We start from the raw sequence: 15,802 nt of genomic DNA on the forward strand, positions 1-15,802 counted from the left end.
CGGCTGGCCCATTGCCCGGGGTGAGGTCTCCGGCATCGGTACCGCGTGCGGTACTGACTGTGGTAGCCTCCCAGGAAGCCTCCCCGACTACGTCGGCGGAGGGAGCTTCGCCGGTGCGGACGAGGGAGTCTACCTCTCGACACTCCCACCGTGGCCGTGGTTCCACGGAGTCGAGCCGGGCACGGCTGCAGACTCAGGTCCGTGAACTTGTGTCTGACACCGATGGTGAGGCCTCGTGGGAAGAAGAAGAAGACATCAGATATTTCTCTGACGAGGAATCTGAGGGTCTTCCTTCTGATCCCACTCCCTCTCCTGAAAGGCAGCTTTCTCCTCCCGAGAGCCTGTCTTTCGCTTCCTTTGTCCGGGAGATGTCTACGGCCATCCCCTTCCCGGTGGTTGTGGAGGACGAGCCCAGGGCTGAAATGTTTGAGCTCCTGGACTATCCTTCTCCACCTAAGGAAGCGTCCACAGTACCCATGCATCATGTCCTCAAAAAGACATTGCTGGCGAACTGGACCAAGCCATTAAGTAATCCCCACATCCCCAAGAAGATTGAGTCCCAGTACCGAATCCATGGGGACCCAGAGCTGATGCGCACTCAGTTGCCTCACGACTCTGGAGTTGTGGATTTGGCCCTAAAGAAGGCCAAGAGTTCTAGGGAGCATGCTTCGGCGCCCCCGGGCAAGGACTCTAGAACCTTGGACTCCTTTGGGAGGAAGGCCTACCATTCTTCTATGCTCGTGGCCAAAATTCAGTCGTACCAGCTCTACACGAGCATACACATGCGGAACAATGTGCGGCAGTTGGCGGGCTTGGTGGACAAGCTCCCCCCTGAGCAAGCCAAGCCATTTCAGGAGGTGGTCAGGCAGCTGAAGGCGTGCAGAAAATTCCTGGCCAGAGGGGTGTATGACACCTTTGATGTTGCGTCCAGGGCCGCTGCTCAAGGTGTGGTGATGCGCAGACTCTCATGGCTGCGTGCCTCCGACCTGGAGAATAGAATCCAGCAGCGGATTGCGGACTCGCCTTGCCGTGCGGATAATATTTTTGGAGAAAAAGTCGAACAGGTGGTAGAGCAGCTCCACCAGCGGGACACCGCATTCGACAAGTTCTCCCGCCGGCAGCCTTCAGCCTCTACCTCTACAGGTAGAAGATTTTTTGGGGGAAGGAAGACTGTTCCCTACTCTTCTGGCAAGCGTAGGTACAATCCTCCTTCTCGACAGCCTGCGGCCCAGGCTAAGCCCCAGCGCGCTCGCTCTCGTCAACAGCGTGCGCCTCAGCAAGGCCCCTCGGCTCCCCAGCAAAAGCAAGGGACGAGCTTTTGACTGGCTCCAGCAGAGCATAGCCGACATCCAAGTGTCAGTGCCGGGCAACCTGCCAGTCGGGGGGAGGTTGAAAGCTTTTCACCTAAGGTGGCCTCTCATAACCTCCGATCAGTGGGTTCTCCAAATAGTCCGGCAAGGATACACCCTCAATTTGGCCTCAAAACCTCCAAATTGTCCACCGGGAGCTCAGTCTTACAGCTTCCAGCACAAGCAGGTACTTGCAGAGGAACTCTCCGCCCTTCTCAGCGCCAATGCGGTCGAGCCCGTGCCATCCGGGCAGGAAGGGCTGGGATTCTATTCCAGGTACTTCCTTGTGGAAAAGAAAACAGGGGGGATGCGTCCCATCCTAGACTTAAGGGCCCTGAACAAATATCTGGTCAAAGAAAAGTTCAGGATGCTTTCCCTGGGCACCCTTCTCCCCATGATTCAGGAAAACGATTGGCTATGCTCTCTGGACTTGAAGGACGCCTATACGCACATCCCGATACTGCCAGCTCACAGACAGTATCTGCAATTTCAGCTGGGCACACGTCACTTCCAGTACTGTGTGCTACCCTTTGGGCTCGCCTCTGCGCCCAGGGTGTTCACAAAGTGCTTGGCTGTAGTAGCAGCGGCACTTCGCAGGCTGGGGGTGCACGTGTTCCCATATCTCGACGATTGGCTGATGAAGAACACATCCGAGGCAGGAGCCCTGCAGTCCATGCAGATGACTATTCGCCTCCTGGAGCTACTGGGGTTTGTGATAAATTATCCAAAGTCCCATCTTCTCCCAGTGCAGAAACTCGAATTCATAGGAGCTCTGCTGGATTCTCGGACGGCTCGCGCCTATCTTCCAGAGATGAGAGCCAACAACTTGTTGTCCCTCGTCTCGCGGGTGCGAGCGTCCCAGCAGATCACAGCTCGGCAGATGTTGAGATTGCTGGGCCACATGGCCTCCACAGTTCATGTGACTCCCATGGCCCGCCTTCACATGAGATCTGCCCAATGGACCCTAGCTTCCCAGTGGTTTCAGGCTGCTGGGGATCTAGAAGACGTGATCCACCTGTCCACGAGTTTTCTCAAATCCCTGTATTGGTGGACAATTTGGTCCAATTTGACTCTGGGACGTCCTTTCCAAATTCCTCAGCCACAAAAAGTGCTGACCACGGATGCGTCTCTCCTGGGGTGGGGAGCTCATGTCGATGGGCTTCACACCCAAGGAAGCTGGTCCCTCCAGGAACGCGATCTACAGATCAATCTTCTAGAGTTACGAGCGATCTGGAATGCTCTGAAGGCTTTCAGAGATCGGCTGTCCCACCAAATTATCCAAATTCAGACAGACAACCAGGTTGCCATGTATTACGTCAACAAGCAGGGGGGCACCGGATCTCGCCCCCTGTGTCAGGAAGCCGTCAGCATGTGGCTCTGGGCTCGCCGTCACGGCATGGTGCTCCAAGCCACATATCTGACAGGCGTAAACAACAGTCTGGCCGACAGGTTGAGCAGTATTATGCAACCTCACGAGTGGTCGCTCAATTCCCGTGTAGTGCGACAGATCTTCCAGGTGTGGGGCACCCCCTTGGTAGATCTCTTCGCATCTCGAGCCAACCACAAAGTCCCTCAGTTCTGTTCCAGGCCTCAGGCCCACGGCAGACTGGCATCGGATGCCTTCCTCCTGGACTGGGGGGAGGGTCTGCTGTATGCTTATCCTCCCATACCTCTGGTGGGGAAGACTTTGTTGAAACTCAAGCAAGACCGAGGCACCATGATTCTGATTGCTCCTTTCTGGCCGCGTCAGATCTGGTTCCCTCTTCTTCTGGAGTTGTCCTCCGAAGAACCGTGGAGATTGGAGTGTTTTCCAACCCTCATCACACAGGACGAAGGGGCGCTTCTTCATCCCAACCTCCGGTGCCTGGCTCTCACGGCCTGGATGTTGAGAGCGTAGACTTTGCCTCTTTGGGTCTGTCAGAGGGTGTCTCCCGCATCTTGCTTGCTTCCAGGAAAGATTCCACTAAGAGGAGTTACTTCTTTCTGTGGAGGAGGTTTGCCGTCTGGTGTGACAGCAAGGCCCTAGATCCTCGCTCTTGTCCTACACAGACCCTGCTTGAATACCTTCTGCACTTGTCTGAGTCCGGTCTCAAGACCAACTCTGTAAGGGTTCACCTTAGTGCAATCAGTGCATACCATTACCGTGTGGAAGGTAAGCCGATCTCAGGACAGCCTTTAGTTGTTCGCTTCATGAGAGGTTTGCTTTTGTCAAAGCCCCCTGTCAAGCCTCCTACAGTGTCATGGGGATCTCAATGTCGTTCTCACCCAGCTGATGAAACCTCCTTTTGAGCCACTGAATTCCTGCCATCTGAAGTACTTGACCTGGAAGGTCATTTTCTTGGTGGCAGTTACTTCAGCTCGTAGAGTCAGTGAGCTTCAGGCCCTGGTAGCCCAGGCCCCTTACACCAAATTTCATCATAACAGAGTAGTCCTCCGCACTCACCCTAAGTTCTTGCCAAAGGTTGTGTCGGAGTTCCATCTGAACCAGTCAATTGTCTTGCCAACATTCTTTCCCCGTCCTCATTCCTGCCCTGCTGAATGTCAGCTGCACACATTGGACTGCAAGAGAGCATTGGCCTTCTATCTGGAGCGGACACAGCCCAACAGACAGTCCGCCCAATTGTTTGTTTCTTTTGATCCCAACAGGAGGGGAGTGGCTGTGGGAAAACGCACCATATCCAATTGGCTAGCAGACTGCATTTCCTTCACTTACGCCCAGGCTGGGCTGGCTCTTGAGGGTCATGTCACGGCTCATAATGTTAGAACCATGGCAGCGTCGGTAGCCCACTTGAAGTCAGCCACTATTGAAGAGATTTGCAAAGCTGCGACGTGGTCATCTGTCCACACAGTCACATCTCATTACTGCCTGCAGCAGGATACCCAACGCGACAGTCGGTTCGGGCAGTCAGTTCTTCAGAACCTGTTTGGGCTTTAGGATCCAACTCCACCCCCCGAGGGCCCTGTTTGTTCTGTTCCAGGCTGCACTCTCAGTTAGTTGGTAAATTTTTTAGGTCAATCTCAGTTATGTCCTCGCCGTTGCGAGGCCCAACTGACCATGGTTGTTGTTTTGAGTGAGCCTGGGGGCTAGGGATACCCCATCAGTGAGAACAAGCAGCCTGCTTGTCCTCGGAGAAAGCGAATGCTACATACCTGTAGAAGGTATTCTCCGAGGACAGCAGACTGATTGTTCTCACAAACCTGCCCGCCTCCCCTTTGGAGTTGTGTCTTCCCTTCTCTTTGTCTTGCTACATATGAGACTGGCCGGCACGAGCCGGTTCGGGCGGGAAGACGGCCGCGCATGCGCGGTGCGCATCGGCGCGCGAGGACTAGCAAAGGACTTTGCTAGAAAGTGTTCCGATTGGAGGGGCTGCCATGGACGTCACCCATCAGTGAGAACAATCAGCCTGCTGTCCTCGGAGAATACCTTCTACAGGTATGTAGCATTCGCTTAGTACATAAAGATCTGGCATGCACTGCAGAAACAGTTATGAAAGACCCGCAGGGGCGTTATATACTGATTAAATTATGGCTGCAGGGCAGGGAGATCTCCTTAATGTTTATGCTCCCACCCCCTTTGACAAGCGGTTCTTCCCGGGACTACTGGAGACACTTAATCCAATTCAAGATAAAGGGCTAATAGTGTGTGGAGGAGTGGCCTAGTGGTTAGGGTGGTGGACTTTGGTCCTGGGGAACTGAGGAACTGAGTTCGATTCCCACTTCAGGCACAGGCAGCTCCTTGTGACTCTGGGCAAGTCACTTAACCCTCCATTGCCTCACGTAAGCCGCATTGAGCCTGCCATGAGTGGGAAAGCACAGGGTACGAATGTAACAAAAATAAAATAAATGCTATTGGAGGTTCTACATGGAATGTTGCTACTATTGGAGATTCTACGTGGAATGTTGCTACTCCACTAGCAACATTCCATGTAGAAGGCTGCGCAGGCTTCTGTTTCTGTGAGTCTGACGTCCTGCAAGGCCTAGTGCACACTGAGCAAGTACAAGATTTACTAACGAAAGCAGGGATGCCCCATTTCAATAAGACCGCAATGGATAAACTAAAAATTCCTATACAACCAAAAGAGCTACAGCGGGCCATTAAAGGGCTAAAATCTATGTCGGCCCCCGGGGCTGACGGGTTCACCAGGGAATTTTATAAACTATTGCAACATTCTATTTTGGGCCCGCTTTTTGAGTACCATCAAGCAGTCATTGAGGAAGGGAACTTCCCAAAATATGAGAATACAGCCCAAATTGTCCTTTTATTGAAACCCGGTAAAGCTATAGAAGAACCGGAATCCTACCGGCCCATCTCCCTAATTAACGTAGATATTAAGCTGCTGGCAAAAATCCTGGCTGACAGATTGGGGAATGTCCTCCCGGAATTGATTGACCCAGCACAGGTTGGATTTATACCCAAACGACATTCAGTCTTACATATCCGGAAAGTGTTAATGTCGATAGCTCAGTGTAAATATCAAAAGGAACCCGCAATGATAGTCAGCCTGGACGCCGCTAAGGCTTTCGACCAAGTGAGTTGGGGTTTTTTGTTCCAGGTTCTTGACTGGATAGGGCCTACCAGGGGAATTTATGAAGGCCCTGAAACCATTATATGAAGACCCTGAGGAGCAGATAGCAATTAATGGGGGACTCTCAAAAAGTTTTAAGATCACCAAGGGTACCAGACAGGGGTGCCCACTATGTTGCTCAGATTGCTTAATGCTAACACCGAAGTTAAGGGAGTAAGACTGGGGGCGCAAGAAGTAAAAACATTAGCATATGCGGATGATATCATGCTGGTGCTCACAAAGCCTCAGGTATCCCTGGCAAAGGCTTTGGAATTAATCAGTTGATATGGGTCTATGGCAGGGTTTACTCTTAACCTTCATAAATTGTGTGCGATGCCGTTGGATGACAAGATAAAACGCACCGGGACAGGACAATTTCCCCTACAATGGGCAGAGTCAAAGATAAAATATTTGGGGATCTATCTAACTAAGGATCTAAGGGAATTGTATAAAGTCAACGTTATACCACTCTTAGAATTAACAAGATGCAAGATAGCACTGTGGGGAGATCTCCCACTGACAGTGTGGGGAAGGATAGCCCTATTTAATATGATTTTGGCCCCAAAATGGCTATACTTGTTTCAACAGCTTCCGCTGTTCCTAAAACACAGAGAAGAAAAGACCTTGTCGAAACTCTTACAGGAGGAGGAGTGGCCTAGTGGTTAGGGTGGTGGACTTTGGTCCTGGGGAACTGAGGAACTGAGTTCGATTCCTGGCACAGGCAGCTCCTTGTGACTCTGGGCAAGTCACTTAACCCTCCATTGCCCCATGTAAGCCGCATTGAGCCTGCCATGAGTGGGAAAAAGTGCGGGGTACAAATGTAACAAAATATATATATATATATACCTATGGCGGGGGAAAAAACCAAGGATGAGCAGTCAGTCAGGAGAGTGATGGGCTGGCAATGTGGCAGGGGGGAGGCAGGTAGGTAGTTGTGCAGGCTAGGAGGTAGGCAGGTTGTTGATGGGCAGACAAGCAGGCAAGTTGAAGGGCTGATAAACAGGCAGGCAGGTCGGTTGATTGGCTAGCAGGCAAGCAAGCCAGGTTGTTGATGGGCAGACAAGCAGGCACGTTGAAGGGCTGACAAGCAGGCACGTTGGTTGATTGGCTAGTAGGTTGATTGGCTAGCAGGCAGGCAGGCAGGTGGAGAGCTCAGCAGCAGGACTGGAACAAGCTGGAATAATTTGGAGGTTGGTTGATTGGCTAACAGGCAGGCAGGCAGGAACAGGTGAGTGCGGTGGGGAGCATAGCAGCAGGACTGGAACAAGCTGGACTAATTTGGAGCAGAAGAGAGCGGAGCAGACGGACTGGAATGAGCTGGATCAGGCGGACAGGAACAAGCTGGAGCAGACGGATTGTAATGAGCTGGATCAGGCGGACAGGAACAAGCTGGAGCAGACGGATTGTAACGAGCTGTATCAGGCGGACTGGAACAAGCTGAATCAGGCGGTCTGGAATAAGTTGGAGCAGATGGACTAGAACCAGCAGGGAGAAGCTGGATCAGGTGGACTGGAACAAGCTGGGGCAGATGGCCTGGACTGGAATAAGCAGGGAGAAGCTGCATCAGGTGGACTTGGCAACATTGGAGAAGCTGGATCAGGCGGACAGGAACAGGCTGGAGCAGGACTGGAACAGGCAGGGAAAAACTGGATCAGGCGGATTGGAACAAGCTGGACTGAGACAAGCAGGAGCAAGGTGGAACAGATGGATTGGATCAAGCTATAGCAGATGGACTGGAGCAGCAGGACTGGAACAAGTTGGAATAGGCTGGAACAAGATGGACTACAACGACAACAAGCTGGAGCGGAGCAAGACTGGAATAAGCATCCAACGGCCTAACGATAGCGGCGACAGTAATTCATCCAGGTGAGGGACCGCAACTGGCCCCTCAGCAGCTGTGATCAGCGTGGGTCAGAGGTGGGCGGTCACCGGGTCAGGTCGGTGAGAGGCGGGTGGCCGCGTGGCTGGGTCAACCGCGTGGCTGGGTCAACCAGGGGATCGCCGTGTGGGAGTGCACGTCAGCTCGGACGGCCTCCGGAGCACAGCCGTGTGCATGGTGCTCCTCTTTTCCTCCCCTCTGAGCCGATGTGGTCAGCGGCTGGCCTCTAGCGCTCTCCTCGCTTCACAGCTTGTGAGGGGGCGCCAATGACCAGATCAGAGCTGCGATCCTTGCCGGAGGGGAAGCCGTCTCAGCGACGGCCCACCTTGGACGCCACCAGAGCGGCTCACGCTGCGACCCTGAGGATAGCGATGGGTTCAGAAGACCCACCTGTCGGAGAGGAGGTCGCGGTTCGCCCTCGGCAAATTGCTAGGTCAGCTTCTTTCGTCCGGCGGTTCGAGGTTGCGAGGTCAGCTGGGCTGCCTGGAGGCCACAAGGTCGGCTGGCCTGCTTGGTGGTCGCCAATCCTGGCTGATACTTGCCAGGCCTCGTAGCGGATCTCCTCTTAGACCACCTGGGCTCCGGTTAGAGTGTCTGTATGTTAATCTGCATTCAAATAGAGCTCTCTGATTGGATGAGCAGCTCCTGTTAGAAATCTGCCCGGGAACAGAGAGAAGAGAGCATTGCAATTGAAGATTTGGACTGAGAGGACATGTGTAAGGACTGATAGAAAGAATTGAAATTATAAAAGAGTGCCTGATTATGTGGTAAATGAGAAAATATGAGTGAAAAGAGATTGGTGGAAATTTACAAGTCTGAGGTTTCTCTATTGAGAAAAGGATCTGAATATTTCACTTGTAAGCCTTCCCTTCGTTCCCGTCAGTGTCCCGCCTTCTTCTGACGTCATTTCCTCTTTCCGTGAGGGCGGGACACTGACGGAAATGAAGGGAAGGCTTACAAGGCTAGAGACGGGCTTTCACTGCGACTGCTGCGATGGAGGCAGGGGAGCAAGGAGAATTGTTGAGGGTAGGTATGGATGGCTGGGGGGGGCAGGGGAGCGAAGAGAATCGCTGGGTGGGTGTGGATGGCTGGAGGGGGCAGGGGAGAGGAGAGAATTGCTGGGTGGGTGTGGATGGCTGGAGGGGGCAGGGGAGAGGAGAGAATTGCTGGGTGGGTGTGGATGGCTGGAGGGGGGCAGGGGAGAGGAGAGAATCGCTGGGTGGGTGTGGATGGCTGGAGGGGGGCAGGGGAGAGGAGAGAATCGCTGGGTGGGTGTGGATAGCTGGAGGGGGGCAGGGAAGAGGAGAGAATCGCTGGGTGGGTATGGATGGCTGGAGGGGGGCAGGGGAGAGGAGAGTTGCTGGACATGGGTGGATGGAGGGAGGGTAGGGGGGAGAGGAGGGTTGCTGGACATGGAGGGGGAGGGAGGAGTGAGGAAGGAGATGAGATGACGGAAAAGGAAGAGAGTAGAAAAACTGCACATGGATGAAGAAAATAGGCAAAAGCTGGATCCACTGGACAGTCAAGTCTGCGGAGGACCCAGCTTTTACTTACGGATGTAGGACAAGAAATGAAGAAGAAAGGCGGAAAGTAAAGAAATAAATGGAAAGGAAGCCCTGGAAATGGAGTTAAGAGGACAGATAGCAGCAGAATCGGATACTGGGCCAGCATGATCAGAAAAACAAAGTCACCAGACAACAAAGGTAGAAAAGAAAATTTTATTTTTATTATAGTGTTTGGAATATGTCCACTTTGAGAATCAGGTGCTCAACATTAAAAGTTTATATTTATTTACTTATTTATGGCATTTTATCCCACATTAAACATGAATTAGGGTGTTTTGTGGCTGTACATGAGAATTGTGATATTATGATCCCTTGTTTCATATTGTTGACGGTCTGCATTTTCCGTATGGGTAGTATATTGGTGTATTAAGTTCTGCCCAGTGTAATATTTATGGTACAGTAAGGTTCTGAGTGTGTTTTTGCACAAAGTTGTGCATAGTGTTTTGTAGTTGAGCGATTGTGGTTAGTATATGCTTTGAGCAACCACTTTATTCTTTGACATATGATACATATCTAATATCTAAATTTAATAAAATGTATTAATTGTGACTTTTATTTATTTATTTATTTTTTTCTGTGCGTTATCAGACAATTATGGATTTAAGCTCCACCCCTTTGGCCCCACCCCTAACCCCGCCCCCTTTAGCCTCCCCAAACAGTTGGGCCACTGACCGCCTATGCTCAACCTCTTAAGGGCGGCCTGAATTTCTTCCCCTTTAAGAGGCGCATTTAACACAGCCAGCTGTTCTGAGTTTAGCTCTGGTATGCCAAGTCCTTGAAAAAAATTTGTACACTGCCCTGAATCATACAGAGCTTTATAAAATTCAACAAATGCCTCCTTTATTTCCTCTTCTGTTGCATACCTCTTCCCCGACCTCGCCGTTATGCGGGAGATCACTTGCTTCGCCGGTCTATTACGCACTAAACTTGCCAGCAATCTGCCCGCCTTATTCCCCCACCTGTGAAGATTATATTTGTATAATTGAATGTCTCTCTTGGCCCTTTGACTCAGAATTGCATTGATGTTAGATTTCAAATCCTGAAGTTTATCCTGCACCTCTGTGTTACCCGTCACTACACTTCCCCGGGCCTCGTGCAGTTGTTTCAGCAGGGAGAAGAGTTCCCCATCGAGTTCTTTCCTCTTGCGTACTGTGTATTCTATGATCTTACCTCGCATAACTGCCTTCCCCGCTTCCCAAAATGTTACTGGACCAGTGTCTTTCGGGCTATTATCTGCCAGATAATACTGCCATTCTTTTATTAAGAATTTTTTAAACTCTTGGTCCAGATATAGTGTGGGATTCATTCTCCATCCTGTCAGCCGTTTCCCCTTTTTTAAATCTGTTTATTTTATAATTTTTCCATACATTGCGAAAGCATAACATAACAGGTTCACTGCACATACTAGTTACAACCAAAAGCATTGCATTTAGTGTCTAAATCACAATAACAGTCAACCAAGTACCAAGTTTCCAATCCTATTTCAAAACTATATCCCGCGCCCTCCCTCCCTCTCCCTCGCTGTAGCATATCTATAGGTAAGTTAGACAAAGTCTTTGAGTTGGGGATCTCTTTGCTCAAAAATGTCCCACACTTTATGATAGTGTGCAAGAGTGCCCTGTCTAATAGCTGTCAGTTTTGATAACTGACTTACATTATCCAGTCTATCAATCACCTTCTGCAGACCCGGCAGTTTTGGCTGCTTCCAAGCAGTTGCTATCGTCATCTTGCCGGCCACAAACAGATGTGAAGCAAATTGGTGGGTGATCCTCGTAACGCCTTTAGGTTTAAAGTGTAGCAAACACCCAATTACATCATTACTGGCATAGCTTAGACCAAGAGGCGTTGGGTTCAAAATTGGGACAAAAACTGCGAGACTTCTTAAAAGGGGACTCACATGGCCAGGTGTCTATATCCAGTTTGCATCGGGCTCTGCTGTTGCTCTGCCAGCCCTGAAACTATAAGAGCATTAACAGAGGCATGGAGCAAAGATTTGGGGTATGAATTGAAAGGGGTAAATTTTGCAAAATTGATAAAAGATATCCCCAAACAAGTGGGTGGGGCGGAGCTGCAGGAGAGTCAATACAGGATAATACACAGGGGATACATAGCGCAACTCAAGCAGCAAGAGCCGGTTGGGCGCCGGAGGCTCAGTGTGTAAAATGCAGACGAGGGAGAAACACATTTTTGCATGCATTTTGGAGTTGTGTCAAAGTGAAAATCTTTTGGAAAAGGCTCCATAATTATTTGGAGACTCTCATAGGGTACAGGTTAATTCCCTCTTGGAGAGGGGTGGTACTAAATAAAAAGGGAGCCTACGAACTTTCAGATAAGAGCACGGATCTCCTGCTGGGTAAGGCATAAGCAGTGGGGAAAAAATGCATATTGAGACATTGGATGCAAGAGGAACCACCCACCATCTGGCTTTGGAGGAATAAATTTCATGAGTTGATGTTATGGGAGGCTAGAGCAGCACGAGGTACCCCAAAGAAAAGAAAAGCATTCATTTCCATTTGGAACAGATACTTGCAAAAAATTTCTCATAAAGCACGAAGTGCAGTGCTCAATAATCTGACCGAGCCATGAGACAGAAGGAGGGGTTAGTGGAGTATGCATAGTTAGAGTAGTCCGCCTCAGAAAATATATAAGTACATAAGTAATGCCATACTGGGAAAAGACCAAGGGTCCATCGAGCCCAGCATCCTGTCCACGACAGCGGCCAATCCAGGCCAAGGGCACCTGGCAAGCTTCCCAAACGTACAAACATTCTATACATGTTATTCCTGGAATTTTGGATTTTTCCAAGTCCGTTTAGTAGCGGTTTATGGACTTGTCCTTTAGGAAACCGTCCAACCCCTTTTTAAACTCTGCTAAGCTAACCGCCTTCACCACTTTCTTCGGCAACGAATTACAGAGTTTAATTACACGTTGGGTGAAGAAAAATTTTCTCCGATTTATTTTATGTTTCAACGGTTTTTTATTGATGAATCAAAAATTACAAATCCACCTCAGCACAACGATTTCAGTACAGTATTGCGACACTCACGGTAGTAACACAACAAATATACACCACAGCTTACAGTCATCAAACTTTTAACATTTTTACCCCCCCCCCCCCAACTATGCTTTATATTCATGTTTCAACAGTTCTTATTGATGATATTATACAGATAACAATTATCATCGATGTTTTAGTATCACACCCCCCTCCCCCCCTGCCAGCATTCTAAAACAGTCTACTTTGAACTCATATGTTCCCCCAAACCATATCAAACTTCCACCACTCTCAAAATTTAGTAAGGAACAGAATGTTACCAAAAATTAGAACAGTAAAACAAACAGTGAAATCCTTCCCTCCCCCCCCCCCCCCACCTACCCCCCTCCCCTTGTTGAGAGATATCCAGACTTCCAACTTCTTACCACAAAGGATGGTCTGACTTCAATATATATTTAAAGCGAGTTCACCACTAAACTCCGCCCCTTAGGAGACAGGCTGTGAATATATGGCCCCCAAACATCCAAGAACCGCCTCAGCCGCCCAGGGGAGCTGCCCACATCTCTCCTCTCAAACAACATAAACTCATGTAGCTTGTTGCGCCAATGCCAGAAGTCCGGAGGGGTCTCCGCCACCCACTGACTCATTATTAGCCTCTTACCAATCAAAAAGGCCTTCCGAACCAATTGACGGGCCGAGCCCCCCTGTAAAAGAAAAGCTTCATATTTGTCTAACAAAATTCCCATCGGAGAGCACATGATTCTCGAGTCCAAAAGATCCGCCAGATATTGAGCAATGGAGTCCCAAAAATGTCTCACTTTATAGCAGCTCCACAAACAATGAAAAAGAGATCCCGGAGCCCTCCCACATTTCCCACATAAGGGCGTAGAAATTCCCCCCATCTTGAATATCTGAGCCTTCGTTAAATAGGCCCTATGAAGAATGCGATATTGGCACTCTCTAAGCCCTGCACTCCCCGCCAAACTCCGTATCCTGGCCGTCAAAACATCGAAATCTAAAGTAATATGTGGTCTCTCCAAATCTCCTGCCCACCTCTGTCGAATATACTCCCTATCCTTGGGCGTCAAAAACTTCCCTAACACTTTGTGCAACCCAGAAATAGAAAGACGTTCACTCTGTACCGAATGGAAAAACTGCCTCAAAAGACGACAGTGCCCAGAGCCCAGGGCCTCTGTCTCCAATGAATCCACATAGTGTTTTAACTGGGCATGGGCAAAAGCACCTCCCATATCATATCCTAGCCCCAGTGCTCCCAGATTCAACATGTAACCTTGCCGGTTCAACACATGTTCCAACCGAGTTATCCCATGTCGTGCCCAGATCCGAAAAACCGCATTCTCCAAACCCGGCCGAAACAGCAAGTTACCTTGGATAGGAAGAAGATCTGAGGTGCACCGACTCAGGCCAAACATCTGCATCATATCTCTCCAAAGCGTCCGTAGAGGGAGCACTAGTATACTGGAACGCAAATCAGGAGGAAGTGACTTGCTGGGAGCCTGCAAAAGAAAGTGGAAATGACACGGCGCATAGTATTGGCTTTCCAATCTCCTCCAAGTGTAATCATCTCGCGCCAAAAACCAATCGCCAAGATAACGCAGGAGACAAGCCCAATTATACCTCCTCAAATCCGGGAGCCCCAGGCCTCCTTCTCTCCATGTCCCCTGCAACATGTGCAACGGTAATTTTGCCTTCCTACCTCCCCAACAGAAACGCCTAAGCACCTTTGTCAACAGATTTAAATCCCTTGTTTTCAAATAAAGGGGCAGCATATGTAATAGGTATAACCACCTAGGGAACTCCACCATTCTGAATAACTGAATCCGCCCACTAAGAGATAGTGGCAAAGACTGCCAAGCACGCAGTCTCTCCGTTGTGGCTCTCAACAATCTAGAAACATTCAGGCTATACAATTCTGAGACTCTCATCGAGATATGTAGGCCGAGATATTTAAAAGATCCCGGCGCCCATCGAAGAGGGAATTCCTCGCCCCACGTCTGCCTTAGGCCCTCCATCGAGGACAATGCCAATGATTTACTGTAATTGAGACGGAACCCCGCAAAATCTCCAAACTCCGTAAATAGTTCCAAGAGAGCCGGTAGAGAAGAGCGCGGCTCTGTAAGATGTACAAGCAAGTCGTCTGCGAAAGCAGAGAGCAAGAACTCGGAATCTCCTATCTGTACACCCTTAATCTCCGGGTGCTGTATCATTTCACGGAGAAGAGGATCCAAGGATAGGATGAACAAAAGAGGAGACAAGGGACACCCCTGCCTCGTCCCTCTATAAATCCGGAAGGATCTCGAACGTTCTCCATTTACCCACACATAGGCCTTCGGCTCCGAGTATAAAACCTTAATAGCCTCTAGAAAAAAACCCTCAAAACCGTAAGAGCGTAAAACAGCAAACAAATATGACCAACTGACCCGGTCAAATACCTTTTCCGCGTCAAAACTAACTAAAAGCGACGGTAGGCGTTTCCGGGCTACAACTTCCAAAGAGGTCAATAGAGATCGAACATTTTTCACTGCCGTCCTCCCCCTCACAAAACCCACCTGGGACTCCTCAACCAGGGGTGGTAAGACTAAGGCTAATCAATTGGCTAAAATTTTTGCATATAATTTCGCGTCCACGTTGATTAGAGAAATGGGTCTGTAAGATTCAGGGTCCACCACGCTCTTCCCCTCTTTAGGTATCACAACAATTTGAGCCTCCTGAAATGTACCAGGGAGCGCCTGCGTAGACACCATTGAGTTGAACAAAGTCAATAAAGGCCCCTGAACTTGATCAAAAAACTGCTTATAAAATTCTACTCTATAACCATCAGGTCCAGGAGCTTTGTGAGAAGCACTCTGTTGTAAGGCCAACATCAGTTCCCCCTCAGTAAATGGTGCATTCAAACACTCCCTCTGCCGATCAGAGAGGCTAGGTAAAACCAAGTTGTCTAAATACAGAGTACTATCTAACACTACATCCTGATCCGAGGCATATAACGCCTCATAAAACTTACCAAAAGTGTCCGCAATATCCCCAGCTTCTCTCATCATCCTCCCATCCCTGGCCTTTAACTGTGAAACCCGATTGACCCCCTCCTTCCTACGAACCATCCTAGCCAACATGCTTCCCGCCCTATTACCATATTGAAACAGACGATATTTATAATAGAGCTGAGTCTTGGTCGCCCTTTGATGCAATAGCTCATTCAGTTCTTTCTGCGCCTCCAACAGCGCCACTCTACATGTAACCGTAGGCGAATGTCCGTATGCTCTCCGCAGCCTCTGGACCAAGCCTCCTAGACGAACAATTTCCCTATCCCTCATTCTCCTCTTATGTGTTGAACAGGAAATAATATCTCCCCGTAACACAACCTTTGCTGTTTCCCAGAACAGGGCCGGCTGATCTGCATGAGCTCCATTGTGATAAACATAATCCTC

The sequence above is a fragment of the Microcaecilia unicolor genome, chromosome 1, assembly GCF_901765095.1.
Source record: "Microcaecilia unicolor chromosome 1, aMicUni1.1, whole genome shotgun sequence".
Taxonomy (NCBI): Eukaryota; Metazoa; Chordata; class Amphibia; order Gymnophiona; family Siphonopidae; genus Microcaecilia; species Microcaecilia unicolor.